We start from the raw sequence: 21,434 nt of genomic DNA, 5'->3' as shown, positions 1-21,434 counted from the left end.
GTCAAATGGAAGAAAGGTCAGATTGAGTACACTCCCACACATATATCCGATGAATTTAGGATCATGTGAGGGACTAAAAAATAAACTTTCTGGAAAAACTCCGCATGAAATGTTTTTTTGTTTTTTGATGACGAAGTGATTGATTTGATTTTAAATCTTAGGTTGCTTTGCGACTTTTACTCAAAGAAACCTCGCACCTGCCATGGATGAAGTGCGTTATGATAATCAAGGTCACCTCATGATTGTTCGTGCTAATAAAGCCCGAAGGAGAGGTAGAATCTGCCACAGCCACAGAATTTACTTTTTTAATAAGTGTAATGTGCATTTACATACTTCATGCTTTGTAAAATATCACCAAAAATGAAACCGGCTCACGCACCATAAAATATTATGCGTTTTTTTGTATCAAATCAGGTTCTATTTGGAAAACAATCTACTTTTAGTTGTTTTCTTTCGAATTTGAACTTTCTTTTATATATTGATGTATAAATTATATGTTACATCTTATGTGCCCCAAAACATTATTTAATGTTTTTTCCTAGTTTACCAGTTTACGCGCCAGTATTTTTTTGTATGTTTCGAGTTTTTTTTTTGTTGACACATGCAATGTTTAAGTGCAACAAAATAAATAATTTCAGAGCAAAAAAGTATTTTCAATTTTTTTTATGCTTGGGATAATATGGGTTAAACAATATTTTAAACATCATATAAAAATATTTGTAAAAAATAAAATTTATTATCATCTGATTTATTAAAAAACATCTAAAAAAAGGCACATACAATTTCATGCGTTCAGAAATTCAAATTGTTTATGTTTTTTCTATGTTATTTTAGGCAATTGCTGATGATGAGCAATTCAATCCTCGAAACGAGTACTGAGTAAGACAAGATTGTTTCTTTGGTCTGTGAAAATGCTTTTGGAATTTCTTTCCTGAGCGTTTTAAAAAACATCGGTCAAAGAAGCGGTATCCACCTAAATAGGCTGATTTGACCAATATTTTTGATTACATTTTAATTGTTAATTGTTAATTGTGAAGACCACATCGATAGGTAAAAAATAGCAAATTATCGATTATTTTTTATTTTTGAGTAAGTTCCGTTATTACATGGAAATAATTAATTAATGCATATAATCAAATGGATATATTTTATTTATTTAATGGCTCGTTGTTTTATTATTTATTTCTAAAAGAAAACCGTACCAAAGCAGTCATACTTATTGCTTATTATATGCTTTTCTTAACCAAAAAATGAGCTTTCCTTTGCCGGATACATTGCTGGAGCTATATAGAACGCGATAATTTTCCAGTTTATAAAATGTTTATTAATAAAATCCAGGATGGAATTATTATAGGTATTCTACATACACAAGACTGTCACCATCAAACATAACCAAAGGATATCACAGCCACTTAAAGTTTACAACACAGTTTAAAAGATAATAAGCGATCAAAGCGATTTTACAAAATACTTTTTAGCCAACAATTTACCTTCAAAAAAATCAAAACAGAAAAATTTAGAAATAATATAAAACAGTCTCTTATTACACTTTACTACCTCTGATATTAATGTGCATGACAATGACAACATTCTCCATTACTACTCGTTTCACTGGTTGATATTAAGTTGAACTTAGATAGTAAATAACCAAAACAATTTAATTTGCCGAAATATCCTGAAATGCTGGAATTTCCGTTGGTGGGTGCCCTTTCGAATCGCTGCAGTTGTATCGAGCGGAGGCGGCAACACCGCCTAGATAAATTTCGTTACACGTAGCCGTTTTAGTCGACGAAGGAAGTGCAGGTTTAAAGCCTGGTGCGGCGGAGGCCAAATTTGGGCACGTTGTTCCGCTAGATATAGTAAAATCACCCAAACGAAACCACTAACTAGGCAAATGTTATATTACAGTAATACGCGCTATCGCGGTCCAGAGGCGGATTGACTGGAATATTCGAATGGAAGATTTAAAATACGGAATCCCATTTGATCCTTAGAAAAAGACGACACACTTCCATGAAGTTTTCTTTTTTTAAAAAAATTGTATGCCAAACGAAACTGGTAATAGATAATATTTTATAAATCACGCATCAGCGAAACATCTATAAGTGGCTTGCGGGTGGTTGTTTGCAGAAATAGGTAGGTAGCATACCATAACTGAAAATAAATAATAATGGTAACAGATTATAAAAACAAAGTTTTCCTTCTTTTCTGTTACAATTTCAACGAATACTACTATATATACTTTACATTTTTTTCAATTTTATTCAACGTTGGTGATATTTTGAATAAATTAAGAAGTTCAAATATGAAATAATCATATATATGATATCTACTCTTCCCACGTAATGGGAACAAAAAGTGATTTGAATTAAGAGAAACGAAATCCTAATTACATGAAAAGAAATCCGAGAAGAATAAAAAACTTTTTAGTTAATTTAATTTATAATTTTAATAATATACTCACTCCCAATTTCACTATTTTGAAATTTTGGGTATAAACTAAACGCGATAATAAATAACTATCCAGCTGATGTAGAGAGGCGCAAACGCATACAAAAGAAGTAATTCAATTTGTTCAAATTTGCATTATTTTTTTTTATCACGTTCTTTAATTAGGTTTATCTATGGTGTAGGTACAGTTTTCCATTTGGTACTGTATTATAAGCACAAATCACGAATAGAATCAGTATTAGGTACTTTCTTGATCAGTTAATAGCAAAAGACTTGTTAAAGTGACAGATGCATTTCAAGCAGAAGAATTAATTGAAAATTTAAGAGCATTTAGGATTTTCCTTCCTTATTAGTCATCAAACATGTTCATGTTCACGATGACAACAACAAAGGTCACGGTAGTAATGCCATTTCGAACACAATTAGGGTATTGCGCAACATTTTAAATATCGCAACAGCTTGGTTAATTTTTTTTTCCAAAACGTAACATGTTGATTGTTTATTGAAAATTTGTTGTTAATATTCGCAATTTGCCAACGCCGCACGTGTGATGTCAGCTTAATACGAATGATGGCGCGACTCCAATTAGTAAGAATCAATCGTGTTCGTTGAAAATCGCTCCGGGTTCGCCGGAAGATTTCGCCAGTGCAGGAACGTGGCCGCACGTCGTATAACTATATGGCACCGACTGCAACGACAACAACAACAATGCGGTAGAATGCCGTAATTGGATGTCATAGAATTTTAGCCGGTCGTATTACCACCACGGTCACTCCTTTTAGTTTGTTTTAATAAAGGTTCGGTAAATTAGATTAAATAATTAAAACCGATCTTATTAACTGCTCGAGAACGGTACCGATACGGTTTCTGCAGCTGCCATTTTTAGGTAATCAGCGAAAGAAAGCTGAGGTTTCTACTTTGGTTCATCTCATATTGATAGTAAACTAAATGATCGTCAGCTGTTATGGTGGATGTAGCAGCGGCGGCCACCCACACACGCACAATAATTATTTAAAAAAAAAACAATATCAAGAGAGCGAAAACATGTTAATCATATTGCATATAGTTGTAACCGTTGTAACCCGTCAGCTTCCCGCGTATAAACATGCAGTAGGTACATAAGACAATTATATCAAGAGAGCTTAAATTTGGTTAACTTTATTAAATGGTCCGCTGAGTTTTTGCTGGAATTTGCTGTTGGTTGCTTGCATAGGCGCGTGATTGTGGCAGGATTCAGCCCGCCATATTGTTCAAATAATTAGGTTTATAAATAATTGTTACTTGGAAATAATACTCGCTAACTCAGACTCCGTGAAAAAGTCGGTCACCAATGATGTCACCTTTAGCGACTATTGTCAGCACTGTTAGGTCTCCAACATATTCTCCAGCAAAATATCTAATATTAAAGCTGTTTTCAGGGTAAACTGAGTTTCGTACTTAATTCATTTCATTTCATTGAACAACTAAAAAGCATTAGTTTAGATCCACAAGATATTCTGGTTAGTTCCTTCTCACCTTAATTGAAAAATGCTTGTCTGAAACATATTTTGTTTATAACGGTCAAATTTTTGACAACCACCAGTTCCCGCAAATATATTTATGGAAGCCTCTGAGAAGAAAGCTCTCAACACTTTTTATCTAAAACCAAAATTGTGGAAACGCTAATAAGGCCGCCATGCATAGTCATTCGCCAGCGAGTCGCCGGAGAACGCGCCTGGCGTGGCGACGAGAGAATCGCCAGCAGCGAGTCGCCATTGACGCTTTTGCGTTGCATAGTTGTACTCTCCTACACATACTCGCCGGCAACGCGCCCGGAGTTCTCTAAACGTTTTTTTAAAGTAGCCCATACGTAAAATTCGGCATTTTCGAGCGCTAAGAAGATCGGAACGGTTTTGGTTCACTGTAATCTTTCTATCCGTTTGGTCATTCACTTTCTATATCGGCTCTAGGTAATTCATTTCTTTGGATAGTGTTGAGTTTATCAGTCATAAATGCAATAAATATTCCAAAGTAAAGCCTTTTTTGTTGACGACACGTGCACTAAAATCATTGACTATTTAATGACGTCTCGACACTTCTCACTCTAAGAACGCATTATGTATCAGGCAAAATAAAGAAAAATATTAGGTTCCATGAAGGAACGACCGATACAAGTTTTAAGATTTTTATTAGATAGTTGGGTCTCGGATTTGTTGCAGTTGCTGCAGGAAGAATTTAAATTAAAACAGTTACAAAATGAAAATAACAAAATGTGTTAATCGTCATTATTATTAATTAATTTTTCGTATTATTAAATATTCTAATATAATTATTTGTTCATTTTTCTATCACTCAGTAAATATGATTTCGTTTTGTTTATGTAAAGAGCCTATAAATAAAAAGGGTCTCTATTAATCACCGTTTTTGTTTATATGTTTATAAGAACTTAAAATTTTATTTATGCTAAATATATATCTAGCAGACGCTGGCATGTGACGTATTTTTCAATGGATTGTAAGAAGAATAAAAAAATCTAAAACTAAAACCCATTTATTAAAAAAGTTCAAGAACAGCTTAAACTAGATTTGAACAAATTAATTATAACTTTAATTAATGTAATTATTATAAAAAATAATACAGAAAATAACTTTATTTTTGTAGCAATAATAATTAAATATCTAGGGAAATGTAAAAATGTAAATAAAAATCATTAAATTCTTTAATACTGCTCAAAATGATTGCGTACTACGGTGGCCCTCATTAATTGACCTAAACGATTATCGCTTCCAGCTTGAAATGGTATTACTACAGGTACATCGTTAAGAATTTCTTCTTCTGTTTCCATTATTTCACGATGTGCAAGTGCTACGTTATGAAGAACGGAACAGGCAACAATGATATAGCAACTTGTAGAAATTTTATTTGCGAGCCCTCTTTGCAAACAAGGAAACATTCGCTTTAAAACTCCGAACAAGCGTTCTACAACATTTCTAGTTTTTATGTGAGATTCGTTGTACCTTCGCTCTCCTCGGGTTTTAAGGGAGTTAAAAGATATATCAAACGCCCGGATATCCGGCATCACCTAGCAAATATTCAGGTAGCTGATTTCTTTCAAATCTGCTTTTAACGAAGCTTCTGTTAAAAATGTAACTATCATAGCTGGATATCTCTCAACGATATCGTAAATTTCTAAGCCAGGCCCAGCAACTACCTGTACATTAATCGAAAACTTCCTTTTTCTATTCCTAAATAGTTCTGCATTTGGCCCTCCTGGATTAACGATAGGAATATGAGTACAATCAATGCAACCCGTGATATTTGGAAAGTTTGCAGTTCTTTGGAAACGCGTTTGAGCTGGTTGCAAATTGTCTGGGAATTTTATATATTGCCGACTGTGAGCTGAGATTCTTCTAGTAAATTTCGTTATTACACAGCTTACTGTTGCCTGGTGGACTCCTCTTAGATCTCCACAAACAATCTAAAAATAATTCGTACATGTGTTTATTTTATATTTATTTTGGTAAATGACTATTCATACTAATGTAAAAATATCTACTTACCTGGAAACTTCCAGTAGCATAAAATCGCATAGTTACCAGTAAACCTATTACTGTTGGAACAGGTAGCCCCCTATTGGTCGTATGTTCTCGATTTTCAATCATAGGTAATAAAACGTGTTGAATGATGGCTTTAGAGAAGCGAAATCGCTTTTTGAATTCACCGTCACTATATTTTTCCATCGAATTTTCCATGTCTAATATAACTAAAAGTATCAATTCCTTTATAATTCATTTCTACTAGCTACTAACACAAGACTTTTGAAAATTTTATATTACTCACCGACGTGGTATGTTTATTAATTCCAAATCCAAAATATCTCTGTTATCAATATAAATAATATCAAGATCGCGATCCATCATTCAAAACCGGCGGACCGATGGAGATGATCTCTAACTCTAACTAACCAAAACCAGATTTACCACTTGTCCAAAAATCTCTTAACATCTTCGATCCGTCAAAGACAAAATTCCATTTGAGATGAAAGAATACATTAGAGTGACCAGACGAAAAATATCAACTGGGCTCAAAGAACATGAAAGTGCCTTAATACTAAGACAAATAAACTCATAAGTAGTTGCCGAACACAATCACGAAACCGCACATACAATTTTATTCGATAAAACTAAAATTCTCAACCTTAATTCTTGTACCAACGACAAATCCGAGAATTATAGAAATCTGTAAGCAACCATACAATCTTAACTGCAACTCGGACCTTCCACCAATATGGGAATCAGTCATCAGTCATTCGAGACCATGTTTATGCCCCTCATTTAGCTCCGTCCCCCCAAACAATATATAAGCAGGTACCGAGTAAAATGCGAGTCAGTTTTAGTTAAGCTCTAAAGAAGCCAACAGGATGATTTCCGAAACGTCAGCAAGTTTTGTAATTAGTACTCGCTAACCTTTTTTGGATTTTGTTATTTTTAAATACATCAACTGGGGGTGAACTTGGGGGTGATTCAAGGTTTTTTTTTAAATAAACAGCTGTAACTCCAAAACAACGGATTTTAACAAACTTCTTTGATATTATAACAGAAAATTGCAAAATTCTCTTGATATCTTATTTCTAGTCGTAACTGTCCAAGAAAGAAAATTTAAATATAAAATTCGTCATTTCCGAATTACAGTTATTTAACAAATACATTGAGTCACCCCCTCTTCCCCTAGTTTAGTTTGTTAGGTACGTCAAAAAATATTATAACGAATTTTACTGGAATAAAGTTTAGCTTTTACACATTTACATTTACTAGAAGGGTGGCCATGACGCCCCCTGGCGACCATCTTGGAAATCTAGAGCACTCTGCATTCTTGTTGTCTGGCCACCCGGTACATATGCAGCACACGCGACGGATGCAGGAATCGCGTAGACGAACAGCGGCAACAGCGCCGCCGCGCTGCTGAAAATAAAGCAAGGAGAGGACCGATGGAATGCGGCATGCAGCTGATCGGATCGGCACGCAAAGAAAGATGAAAAGTAGAAGAGAAAAGGAGTACACAGCGGAGTGACGGTGGAGACGTCATTGCCGGATATGGAATGGAATTTCGCGCCAGTTCGGCGGTCGCGGGGGAGAGGGACCCAGTATCTGGGAATCCGAAAAAAGGAGTAGACACGCAAGAAGAGAGGCTCTCATCTGCAATGATCACGTATCGTCCAGATCGACCGCCACAAAATGCGCTTTGAGACTGTGTTACCGATTGGCTATTGATGATCGGAAGCTTAAAACCCTCAGTTGGGGCAGCTCACCGACAGATAAGTTTGAGTCCGACAGCCGCTGTCTTGAGTGACTAGGACCGACATGACCTTAAACCACTTTTAAGTGGAAGTTTACTTTAAGTACTTGCGATCTCCAAGAGAACTTGCTGGATATGGTTTCCTAGGCACTGTGGGTTGTGTAAGCGATACTTCGGCAGATTAGGAAATTGGTTAATTTATCGCAATGGTGAAAGCGTAGAGTAGCTATGGAATTTGAACTAATTTCAAAAGAATTCCAAGAAATTGTGAGTGTAAAAGCAGTTTCGGTGCTCACTTTTCCATCTGCGGTTTACCTCTCTGTTTATCTCTAAATTTTATTTCTCTTGCTTTAGCGAGCCGTCTTCAGCTCCATCAGTCAAATCCCTTAACGATCGTAGCGTTTCTCGCGGCGCCGGAAAAACTTCCTAATGCTTTTCGAGCCTCCACGCCACCTTCTTTATTCCCCGGTGATGGAATCATTAATTACTTCTTTAACACGTGGCAACGCGGTCTCTTGGCGCTTGTGTGGCCCGGCGGACCTCCGCGGATATTTGGAAAAGCGTCGGACTGCGCGTGCGCGCGAACCGTGCGACTTTTTCACGGGCGCCTGTCCCACGGTCAGCTGCCGGGCGTTGCGCCGTTGCCAAATCGATGCGTTTTTACTCGAAATATAATATAATGTTCGGTTCTTGTCCGCACTTGTATAAATTAAAAGAACTGGAGAAATTGCTATGCGAACATTAGTTGCAGCTTTTTTTCTACCGAGAGCAAAAATTCTTCAGCAGCGCACCACTGCTGATGCTAGATTTAAACTCTTCTGAGAGTACTTACCAACCAAGAACTCTACTGCCTACAATGGAACTACTTTTTGCATTAGTTCACTGTCCAAGCTTTTGAATGTGTTTAGTCATAACAGTCGAGACACACAGTCTTTAATATCTTCCTCCAGAATTTATATGCGAAATGCCCTTTTTTCTGGTCTCCACAGGGTTCCATGTTAACAGGATTCAATTGAGTCCAGTTTTTCTGTGTAATTTTACCCATCTGTTGCAGTCAAAAAGAGTACGCGCAGAGTCGCCCTTCACCAAGTAGTATGTCCAGTGTTTCGCCCACCCCCGCATATTTCATGAAGCAGGCATGTTCCTGGAACTGAGCCTGAGTCTGGTATAAGACTCTACCGGCTCCCTGTTTACCCGTATTTGAAATATTCTAGATTATTGGTTGGTTTATCGTTAAAGTATCGCATCGCTTGCCCATAACGCTCAAATGAAGTACTACATTTTTAAGATTCTCTCTCAAGTAACAGTATCTAACAGGTGTATAATTTGCTGAGTCCAGCGATTGTTTTCTTCTAAGAAGTCCCTTATTCCTTTCGTTTTCTTACTTCCAAAAGACGATTCATTCCAATTAGTGTTTTCAAATAGTTGGAAAAATTCGTTACGCCTATTCTAACGTTTTTAATCACTATTAAGATCCGTGTTTTCTTCTACAGCTGGTGCACCAGTGTAGAGCAATTTTATTACTATTATTTTAGCCAGTTCTTTTTTAAACATTTTCCAGTAGGCTAATTTCTCATGTCCGTTATGTATCCCTTCCCACTGAAAGATTGAGCAACACCCAACAAATAGACACTAAAACACAGCCATATCGAATTCCACCTGGACAAAAATCGAACTCGATATGTGAGGTGGTGTCTCGTTAGGTCGAATGCGGAATACCTACGGGTCGAGGTATGCGGAGAGATGGGTCATTCGTTATTCATGACGTGTTGCCAATTACAACTATTAGTCAGGTCATTAGATCTCGGAGTCGACGAGACGTTCAAATTTGTCGCCGCGATGGGTCATTCGTTATTGTATAGTAAGTTGTTAATTGCACAGGTTCTTTCCTTATTCGCAGCGCTTGCGAGTTAAAACAACCTGAAGCTGATCTAATACGTGTACACGATCCTTCTTCCAAACTAGAGGGGAATTAAGTTCTTCGCATCCAGGGTCGGCTTCAATCTAGTATTAGTTGATTTACATATTGCCTTATGTATTGCTACTTCTTCCTTGGTGTAGATTATACATATTTTTTTTTAATATTGCAGACGTTTGGATCAGTCTACTTTGTTATATAGTATTATATTATTATATGCCTTATTATTTTTTATATTTTTCTGTTTTCGTTTTTGAATGGTGTTCTTTTCTCGATCTTAGGAAACGCCTCACAATGTGACAATCCTTCTGCGTGAGTCATAGTGGATCTTATGGTGGTATTGTTATTGATACTGTTAGTGTTACTGTTATATACTTAAATTATTGTGTGATGATAAAACTACAGAATGGTTACGATCCTATAAAACAAATGGTTTCGGTTCCGCGTCTTTTAAGAAACCCGATCGAACAATGAGGGAATATTTTAAATGCAAATAAACAGTGCGACACGGCCTGTAGATTCTATTGACCGGAGCGTTAAATGCAAATCATTGCTCCCTTTTTATTCGAACAAAAGACAAGGTAATATGTAATAAAAGCGGGTCGATATTTCAAACTATTTTCAAATAAGCCGCGCCATTCTATTGTAACTGAAATATTTTCCAGAAACGGACACGCATATAAAAAGTCTACAAGAATTATACATTAGCGCGTTGCAACATTGACAATTATCTAGGGGAATCACATTTAGAGGATGTGTTTTAAAAAACGCATTAGGTAAATAGTTTATTGATGTTTTGGTTTTTGCAAGAATTGCGGTGGTTAAGTCTTAAAGTGTTACGCGTTCATCCACGAAGCTAGTTTTTGATAATTTAAAATAGTGTTGTTATTTAAATGCAAACTTGCAACGATATTACCACGCGTTGTGGCTACAACACACAGAAAAAAGAACTGGCTTTACATTGTGAACTATCATTAACTGCAATCATTGTCAAAATATATTTTTTACTATGGCAATACCTTAAAATGATCAGAACACATATAATGATTTTTCACACTAGTTTCATGGCTCTGATGAAAAAGTGTTATAATGTGAAGACACAAATTTCTGACGGTCATGTCAGTATTCGTGTTGTTTTACGAAAATTGACCCAAAAATTAATCCTCGTAGAAAAAGTATAGTATGCAACACGTTCGGTAAACTTTTTAACTCACTCGTTTATTAAAAACTCGCTTCGCTCGTGTCAAATAAACTCGTGAGTCAAATGCCGTTTACCGCACTTGTAGCATTATATATTATTTTTATAGATTACATTTACGTGTGTTTCCTTTTTGTGCATGATCAGGGATTATCACTTAAACGGCTATAGAGAAAAGAAAATATATCAAACGTTTTAAACTTTTCGTGGAATAAGTCCATATATTTTAAGTTTTGTCGGACATCCACCATTTTGTCAACACATTTTTTTCCTTTGCTGTTGATTTTGCATAAAATTATATTAATTGAATAATTAATTATTAATAACAAATTCTGTAGATACCGGTATATTTTCTTATAATTAAAATAATGTTAAAATTTCGAATTTATTGCAACTATAATAAAATAGGCAAATAATTCCATGCAACCAAGTGATACCAAACTTCGTTGTCCATATTTTTTTCTATGGCATGTTGAATTAATTATTTAATACCGTAAGAAGTACATGAAACCCAATTTTTGACAAATTTAGTTTCCTAGAACCACTTTGGGTTTAATGGGAAGTGATGTCAACCTTATATTTTCAAATAGAAATCCCCAGTTTTGTTACGAAGTGATCTATGACATGTTAACATTTCTTTCAAAGATGGCCCCTAAATGCTAAACGGTAGTTGGTCATGATTATGCTACTAAATTAATTTTAGTGGCTAATTAGGTCTCACTAAATTCAGTCTCTTTTTATATTATTTACTTTACTGCGGGGTTATTTTACTTTTTTATTGCCTCCCTCGAATGAAAACCTCTATCTTTTATTAAATATTTCGTTTTGAACGTGGTAATTCAATTGTAGTCAATCAATTCAATTTAAGGTGTAGATTATAAAAAAAATCATTTGATTGAGATATCTTATTGAATAATTATGTTATACTTTTTTTTCAGCTTTTTTGGTAACCTAGCACTAATGCAATAATTGTACAATTTAATCGAATGCATTTTTTGGCACTGCCCGCTGTATTAAGCATTGCGAATTTTGTTTTGAAGTTCTTCCAAGGTGTTGATTGTGTTGGATAAACAGGGTTTTTAATATATGTCCCAAGGGAAATGTGAGTTAGGTCCTCGGAACCAGCCTTCCATTTTACTGCTATCCATATTACTGTGGATTAATACCATGGTCTTCAAATCTTTCGTTTATATAGGTTTGCACCGTCCGAGGTATGAAAGAGGAAACCACCCGCCAAAATTTTCCTACCGATTTTCGATTTTCTTGCTTCTGTTCCTAATAAACTTTATTTTAATTTTTCTAAAATATTGCCTGCTGGGATGGCACTCTTGGCATTCTAGATACATTACAATATATATAAAATCGTTCAGCAGCATATCGACTTTTTTATTTTGCAATTAATAGTTTGCTTTAAGAAGAAATATTTAATAAGAAGGAGGAGGGTTAACATTTGTCATCTTAGAAAGAAACTTTAATATGCCATAGATCAATTTAACGTAGATTTCGAAAATAGTAACAGAATTGGGGATTCTTATTATAAGTTTTCTGTGGAAAAAAATGGGTGGGGATATCAACCTTCTGTCACTCGATACGCGTGACTATGCGAGTCGACTTTGAAAGAATGTCAGCGAAGTTAATCAAACGGAGATATGCTTGCCGCGCGTACCGTGCATGTTCAGTCCGAAGAATGTTGCGGTAGTTTTTTTTCCCGGTACCCATATTGGTTCTTGCGAATATCGCTTTCGGACAGTTTTCAGAGAACCCGTGCGGTTATTATTGACTGGGATCGGTTTCTTCCGGTTCGGGAACGGCGATTACGTCACTTATGGGGTACTTTCCAATTGTTTTTTTATATCGATAATAAATAAAGCAGGCGGTAGGCGGTATTTTTAAGGTTAGTCGATTATACGGTAAAAAAGACTGAAGAACTGAAGTTGAGTGACCTCACGGCGTATGATTTCGCCTATCGCTAAATGCTTTGACTTGTAACCATCTTCCTTTAAAATATATGTCATTTATTAAGTACCTTTAGTCATAAGCCATGTACATAGTTTGGAGTGTAGTGTGTATTTTCCTAAATGCCATTTTGCTATCAGACAAACAAAAAAATTATACTTTCTTCAAGGTGTCCAGTTGTTAAACATTCACCCGGCATAGTTTACCTTAGAGGAACCCGAAATATGGCAACACCGGTCTGTCATCGGCATCGCCAGGAATGCATTCGGTATGCGGCTGAGGCCGATTTCAGGGGTCTCGACCTTATTATTGCTCCCGATGCAGTCCTGCCGGCGACGATAACGTTAACCGACTTCTTTTATAGAGAGGCGGTCCGAATGGCGGTCTCGCGTTTCGCAAAAACCGCCGCCGCTAACGACGTCACGTCGCCTGAAAATATGATGGAATAAGTTTTTAGCATCGCGGAGAGACGACCGATGATGATGGCCTCCGGTCGATTATTCCCATTGTAGCGGTGCCGCCGATGCTATACGGGGTGGTTCATAAAACACACTAAAGATTAAAAAAAAGTATATTATGCAACAAGCTCAATATTTATACTTTGTCTGCGACCATTAGTTTTTAGATATAAGTACTCAACAGAAACGTCTTAAATAATTGGGTGTTTTAGAGTAGAGAGAAGAAATCAAAATTATTATTGAAATATACATGTAATTTTTTTTGCTTATGCTTGTAAGTCAGACTAGTTTCTGTTACGTACGAGTAACTGTTACGAAATCAAATTTTCGATTATGAATGTTACCGGTTCTATGAGAGAGAAACGGTTTTGCCTGAATCACAATCTAAGTTATGTTTTATTGGATTTTAAAATATTCCCAATAAGTTTACCTTCCTCTCTTGAGGATTTGGGATAGATGCTAAGCTGGATACAAAATAAAGTACTTTCAAATAAATGATATGTTTTTTAATGTTTTATTACGCGCATATCTAAGAGGTATTATTTGAAAAAAAATTAACTACGTAATGTCGACCATTATCGCCCAGTTCTAACAGATCTGACAGATGGTTTAATCTCATTTGGTATGCCAGAATTTGAAGTTTTCATTTCCAAGTTGCTATACGAATCTTTCAACCGTATTTCGGTGATCACATGTAGCAAAATATTTCTTATTTCTAGAACGTTTCCACGGAAAGTTTCATATTTTTCACTTTAATTTTAGGTTAGGTATGGTGGTGCGGCTTTATAGACAAAATTAAAATGTAGGAATTACCGAAGCATAGGTTTTATATACCAAAAGAAAGGCGTTCCTAATTTAAGTTTATATGTTTGTCCATAAATCTATTAGTTCCATAGAGAGAGGTCAGAATTAGACTGGAGCAACTTTAACAGGGAAATCAGCAGATAAAAAATATATAAAAAAGTTCATAAATATTCGTTCATTTCTATGTTTTATCTCTTCTAGTTTTTCTTTCAAACGTGGTAGGTATTATTGCCAACAAATTTAGAGCGTAGGTAAACTTGTTTTTGTTTAATTCGGGAACTTTTTTACTTATTTTTACCTGCCGAATACGCTATCAAACTTTCTCCATTATAATTCGGACCACCCTGTATAAAAGAAGTCAATGGCTCCGTACCGCGCGAAGTCCTGAAACTTTGGACGATCTGAGCGTATCGGCAACGCTGCACGTCTGCCCCACAAAGTGAATCGAAGTTCGTCACGTTCCCCGCGCCCCGCGCTTAGGTTAAGACCGGTCGTAAACCTAAATTCATTCATGAAATCGATAAAAACTTTTTCCGCCGAGCCGGATGTGCCGCATTGTTGTTATGTAATTATCTATTTTTGTTTGGAAAAGTTCAAACAACCAATTCAGGAATTTTAATTATCTAGGTTAAATAGTATACGGGCGGTTACGAAAAAACCGCCTCATCGCCGAACGAAAGAAAATCAATCACGCTTTTTTTGGCCTTCTTCCACGACCCAAAATGTGGTTTAACGATCGCGGCATAGAACGGAAGGTCTTTTGTTCCACGATCGACCGCGCGTATTCGATAAAATTGGTAAATTTATTCGAAAGCCATTCTGTTTTATCTTTCTTTCCGACAAAAATCAAACTTTTTTTCTAATATTCTACCGCCTTTTAGTTGAACTGCATTAAAATTTATTGCATTTTCCAATTAATTGGAAGGGGTTTTGTGAAGAGTCCAGTTTAACCGACATCGAGTATACATATTGTAATTTTCAGTTTCAGTTTATATTGAATTACCACTTCTATAAGATTCTAATTTCATTATCAATTTCTCAACTTATAGTCAGGTTGTTTAGCAAGAAGACTTGTCTATAAATTTATGAAATTTATGAACAAAAAATTGTTGATCTATAAAGCATTGGTTGAATCTATTTTGCAATACGCTATAGTTCGCGCGCTCGAACTACTACATTGAAAATTGTATATATTAAGAGTTGTATATATAATATAAAGAGAGTATACCAAAAATTAGAATGTTTATAGTTCCATAAGAAAACACAAAAGTATAAATTTGCAACACATATCAAACTAAGTAAATAACAAACTATAATTTGTTTGGTCCTTTCTATGACAAGTACGATAACTATAAATTTGCTACACGCTTGGCATGCAAGTTCTCTAACCTAAAAATATTTGCCCAAAGAGTAAGCTAGTAGTGTGCTTTAGGTATACGATCATTTTATGCTAGTTTCATCTTTTCCTCTTTTTTCTATACATATAGTTTGCCCTTGTCATCTCGGTAGATTAATAATTTAAGTAGCATACCATTTATTTTTCATCTTTAGATAAGTTTTGTATAGTTTGGATTAGTTTTGGTGTTTTGGTACAACATATTTTTCTATTTCAACAAAACCTAAGTTGCGACCTGTTTTAAGCCAAAATTCTTGAAATTACCTACTAATAATAGTAATAATAGTAAGGACTTTATTTCATTTTAATATGATAAAATGCTAAATCAAAACTTAGCTTCATATCTTAACCTACCTTCCCAATCTAATTTAACCTTATAGCCTTATAACCTTGTATGGTAGATTAGGGTTGTGGCCGGTCAATTTTTTTTGTGCCAACTGACCGAAATAATTTTAAAAATACCATTAAATTAATATTTATTTATTTATATTTATTTATCGCCGTCGCGTTTTTCAGGGAGTCGATATTACTGTTGAGATTCTCCGAGGGTTATAGTTAAATTGGACATCACAAACGCATAATAGATTAATATGAAATACATATTATTAAATATTGATAGATAGCATCCTAAAATTGCACGATGCTTTGTAAAACATTTTTTGACTAGTCAGTTAAAAAAAAATGATCACGTAGATAAAAAAATAGTTATTTGAAGACCATCACCACTATAAATAAGTCTACTAATGAACTGATTTCCACTAGTTACCACGGCTAGGTTTAAAAATTGACTGACAACGCCACTGGATAAAACAAAATTATTTTTCGATCGTAATTTAATTGGCTCTAGATTTTTTTAGAGCTCTTCTTATTAGTACATTTATTCCAAATTTGGTGCGGATGACTGGATACTGAAAGTAGTAGAGGTATTCGTGCTATTAAAAATTCTCGTGCCTGTAATTATGAAAATTTTTCGGTTTAGTGTTTAACTCGTAATGCCACCGCGCTGCATCGAAAGATAACTGTTTCGCTGTAATTATAATAGTCTCCCCTAGGAAAAAAAAAACGAACGCCACCCGTAGTAAAATTAAGAGCCAATTAAAATTTAACAGTGCTGCTAATAATAAGCCCGTTTATAATTTATAACCAAAACGTATTATGTTCTATTATTAATCTAAACCGGCAGGAAGTACTTAAAACCATGGATTTAAAGTTGCCGCGTTATAGTAATTTATTTAGAAGAAAATCGACTGGTGTTCCTTTTTGGCTCACGTTGTGTAGTCCTATGGGCTATTTGGCAAATTTCTGGAACTTAAATTAATGCGCGTATTTTTGAGTGAATTATTTTCTTATTATTTACTAATTTATTACTACTAATTAAAAAAAACATGACATCATGAGAGAGTAAATAAATTTCAAACCATCAATCAAGATGTCAGAATTATGTAAAGTTCGCTATTTCACTTCTGTATATTTTTCTAACAAATTTACAAATTATTCCAGCTCTAAACCCGATTTTGCAATTTACATACGTTTTTTTATAAAGATAAGGAAAGCAATTGAAACTAACTTGATGGTGCCACCTGGTAGAAAAACAGCATTAGATAGTTGAAATTTGTACGTATTTCAAAAACGGAAAAAATTCGAGTAAAGAATGGCAAACTCATAATATTAAAAGTCACTCTCTCTCAAATTTACTGTTATCACGAAATAATTCGTCTTATTCCATGATGGGGAGAAACAATTAAATTAAACCCACCAAGACCCCGCCTATGAGAGGCGTTCTTGCTCAATTTCCGGTTTGGTGCAGTCTCTATTTGATTTCTGCCCTGGGGTAAATATTTGTGTAAAATTGTATGGGAAGCATTCGAAGAATTCGTCGGTTTATCGCCAAAAACAGAATCCGGTGCGTTTTGGTATAAACTGTCGCGATTCACCGGTTAACCCCCAGTCGGGTTGTAATATTCTATACCACAGTATAAATATTTTTGTGGATTCTTTTGTAAATTGTATTTCAGTTGCCTTCGGCGACCGCTTTTATTCGATTTCTGCGTTAAGTTAAAATTGGATTGAATTCTTTCGGTTCGGTCCTGTGCAGCATCGGTATGTAGAAAGTTCATTCATCTAAACGAGTCAGCGGCAAAGAGCCTGGGCAAAAGTGCGGTAGAGCCCGCCATGTTGCCAAATGGATCTAAAATTTGACGATTTTTAGAGACCTCGCCTTGGCGTGTTTACTAAACCTTAAACTATGATGGTTTGGTTAGGGTTAATTAGTTTGGAAAAATAGCTCTAAACGAGCAGTTACTTTTTCTATTTGTGCAAAACCATATAACTTGCGCCTTGTAAGAAAAACCAGCATCGATTGCCAAAATTGTCCAAAAAAAAAGTATTTGGTAAAACAATCCTACAATCCTAAGCAGGCTAAGTATAGGTTTTTTATCCTTTTTTTTTTTGTAAAATCATTTTATATTATACATCCTGTATTCGTGATGAGATTCAATTTATTTGGTTTTTCATAGAAGTTATTGAAAAAACTATCGTCTTATCAATTTCTTTTTCACAATATTGAAAGAACAACGAAACAAATTGTTTGGTTTGTGAGCAAATTGATTACCAAAAAATTGTATAAACCTGTTAAAATTGGTGGTCGAAATCCCAACTACTTCAACCAATTTTTTTCCAGTTAAGAAAAGTAAATCTGTAGCACAATATTAGCAAATTAAAACTAATTATATATAACATTGGCGCTCATATAAATTCGTTACTTAGTGTCTTCTTGTTGCAGATCCTGTAACCCGCCTTGAATACGTCATTAGGAGAAATAAGCATTCAATGAACGTAAGTATAATTCCCTTATCAACAACTTTTATACAGCGCGTTCCATAATTAAGGGTGCACTTAACACATTCGATTCCCCGAATTACAGCGTGTATCTTTTTTTTATATTTACGTAACTTCGTTTTCCTGAAATTTTGATTAGTTTCATAACGCATTTATGGCATTTGTTTGAATCATCAGAACCATATTTTACTAATCTAATTGCAAAAGTAAAAATGTTCTATTTCTATATTTGGGAATATGTCCGACAAGCTGGTACATTAAATTGAAAGTTAAATTAAAAAAAAATAAGTAACTGAGCTGTAAGAAGAAGAATGATTTTCAAAAATTTCTATTAATAGAGTGTAATTTATTGATTTCCTTGTTGGTAAGTCAATTTCCACAATTATTTTACTTATTATTGAAAAATAAATTTATTGCATTTCATATTACCCATGTATATATATATTATTATTTTTTAAATTTATGTTTATTGTTAATACATGCTTATTGGGAAAAACAACATTGTTTTTATGTTAAATTGTCCATTTTACAGTTATTCCAACAAACGTGGCTTCTTTCCTTATGTTATATAATTTTTTGAAAATAAATCTTTGCTTTACTTAGCCAATTTAGCCAAATGTTCATATTTCCACCCAAGGAATCTGTAGTTGTACCGCGTACCATTAGGACGCCCTGTATAGCCGGATCATTGAGAGTGACTGTCGTATGGGTAGTGTCACGTTACATCACTTATAAAATTAAACAACTATTATACCTCCCATTCAACGCCCCTTAACAAATTGTTTAAAGATGACACATGTTATATATTTTGCTCACCGACCTAAAATTGATGTCATCGTAATTTTGTGGACTTTAAATTTGATTTGAACGTGGCGAAGATTTTGCGACCGAAATCGTGAAAATTTTATTTAAAAAAAAATGTATTCATATACGTTTACGGGATTACCGAGCCATATAATTTGAACCCGATGATCGCAATATTATATTAATTATTTTTAGAGTATTACTCACTGACCGAACACGTCGCCTTATTAATTGTGATTTGCATTAATCCTTCCCATTTTTTTTATTAGCCGTACCGATAGTGAAGCTCATGATTAAGGGCATAGGAATTTTGTTTCATCGCGGAAAATAATCTATTAAAGGTTTTGTGGTATTCACACGCGTTTAAAGACTCACAGAATTACTTCGAGATTTTAAAGAAATAATTCTCTTTATATCTCAGTAAATTTTTGATTATAGATTTTAAAAGTCGCGCAGAGATTTTTTTATCAAGAATTGTTTTTGTGAAATGTCAGACCGAGAGTTTTATAGTTAGTTTATGCTTTAAAAAAATCCTTCCTTTTAACATTGCACCTTTACTTATATATGGCAACACTGTGTCATTCCTACGTGCCTCTTTTTGATTATAATTGTTTGTTACACTGGAGGTTTGAATTATGGAGCAATAAAATTTTACGTTATCAACATAGTACGCCTACCTCAGAATTACTACTCCTATCAAAGTCTGACGCTTTCTGTGTACCGTGTGGTCGTAATTGAAGTGCTTTACCACGAAAGACCTATTTTTTAACTAAATTAAATGACAGATGAAGTGGGACACCCATGAAGTTTGCCTACTGTTGACTAACGATAATTTCGAAATTTCTTCAGCATCAACATCAGCAAAGAAATGTCGGAAGTTACAGCTAGTCAAAATTAGGCAACTTCCTAGATATCATATTACATCTGCGGTTCATTTTACATAGAGAAAAATCGATTTACATTACCTAACAGCCAAGGGTTTTTGAATTTTCGGCAATTTTGGAAATTGCCTTTAACTTGTTTATTTACAAAAATTTAAAATTAATTTGTAACTAATATTTCGTTTGTCGATCCTAGTTGGCTGTTCTTTGGTGAGCCCTTTTCATTCATCTTCTTGGCATCATGAAAAATGGCGGAGATAAAAAACATTGTCTTTATGTAAAAGTATGGGCCGTGCGTTCATAACATGCAATAAAGCATAAAGGTAGTATTTTCTGGACAGCCCCAAAATTTAAATTTACGTTTTCTGTCGTCTTGCGAGAAACTGTATTTCAATTTTTAGTTTCCATTTTGAAGATTGTGATAATTGCCGTAAGTGTTCTCGGCCGTCATAAACGAGCTAGTCCCTTATTTAATCCCGAACGATCTCTTTACCCATAAACAAAAAAAAGCCATGATTGAAAAGGGCTCAACGCGGACTTTCTTTTTAATGATCATAAGCCGTATAAAATAATAAAGTTATATTCATTTGTGAAAAAAGAAAAAAGCTGAGTAAACCACCATATTTGACTGAAAGAAATGCTTTTATCTGAAAAATTTGAACATTCTCAAACATCGAACCCGTCTAAATTAGAAATAATTTTTTATTGGTAAAACACTACATTGATGACAATCACGTATAATCATGACAAAATGGTGGATGCGCGAAATATTTAACATCTGTTTTATTTAAGTTGTGTTCCAACAAACACACGAATTATCGGTTTTAAAACTTGGAACGGACGAGAACGCAACCATACAAAAATAACCGTATATTTCGCATTGTTTCGAAAAAGCTTTCCCAGTCGACATTCAATTAAGGCCGTAACAATGAGTGGGCGTATTAAAACCTTATATTAGCGTCCTTCTGGCGGTACCGGGAGATTCTATTTTTACATTTCTTCTAATTCTGTTATCGGGCTTTATTAAAGCTTTCACCGTTTCCTGCGACGAACAAACAACAAATACTTACTCCGAAAAAGGAACGCAATACGTTTGAGCCACCGCGCTATTTATTTGCGTATTTAAGTGAATCGACTTTGACTATCGACAATGGCGTAATAAATGCATATTTTGATTAGGTTTCGTGACGTCATCGGTATTTCAGTGAATGGGCTGCCATTCGAACGATTAGGCCGGCCGGTGTTGGTTTATAACGGCGACGATTTTCCGCACGTTTTCAATTTAACGGCGTTGTTACTTTGGTGGGCGACGTGTGTGGATCCACTTTTGCGGAAGAAGATTTCCAACGCGACTCGATATGTAAGTGTACCGCCAATATTAAGAAGTTAATATACGCATGACTTTTTTATCGTCCTGAGAAAGAATAATTCGTTTTATTTTAGTAAACAAAACTGA

The 21,434-nt window shown here is 34.8% G+C and overlaps 1 long non-coding RNA gene and 1 pseudogene across 2 annotated transcripts in view; one reads left to right on the top strand and one right to left on the bottom strand.

Annotated features, from left to right (window-relative positions):
• The window catches only part of LOC132698102 (uncharacterized), an 83,942-nt gene that overhangs the window by 50,309 nt on the left and 12,199 nt on the right, over window positions 1-21,434 (top strand). For both annotated transcript variants that reach the window (XR_009618335.1, XR_009618334.1), the window contains exons 4-5: window positions 18,238-18,290; window positions 21,158-21,338. This is a non-coding gene — a long non-coding RNA (uncharacterized LOC132698102). The remainder of the gene's footprint in view (window positions 1-18,237; window positions 18,291-21,157; window positions 21,339-21,434) is intronic.
• Window positions 5,150-6,347, bottom strand: LOC132697953 (putative nuclease HARBI1; annotated as a pseudogene).

Source organism: Cylas formicarius, unplaced genomic scaffold, assembly GCF_029955315.1.
Source record: "Cylas formicarius isolate icCylForm1 unplaced genomic scaffold, icCylForm1.1 PGA_scaffold_2__14_contigs__length_35257938, whole genome shotgun sequence".
NCBI lineage: Eukaryota > Metazoa > Arthropoda > Insecta > Coleoptera > Brentidae > Cylas > Cylas formicarius.
This window is presented reverse-complemented; position numbering and strand designations above follow the sequence as displayed.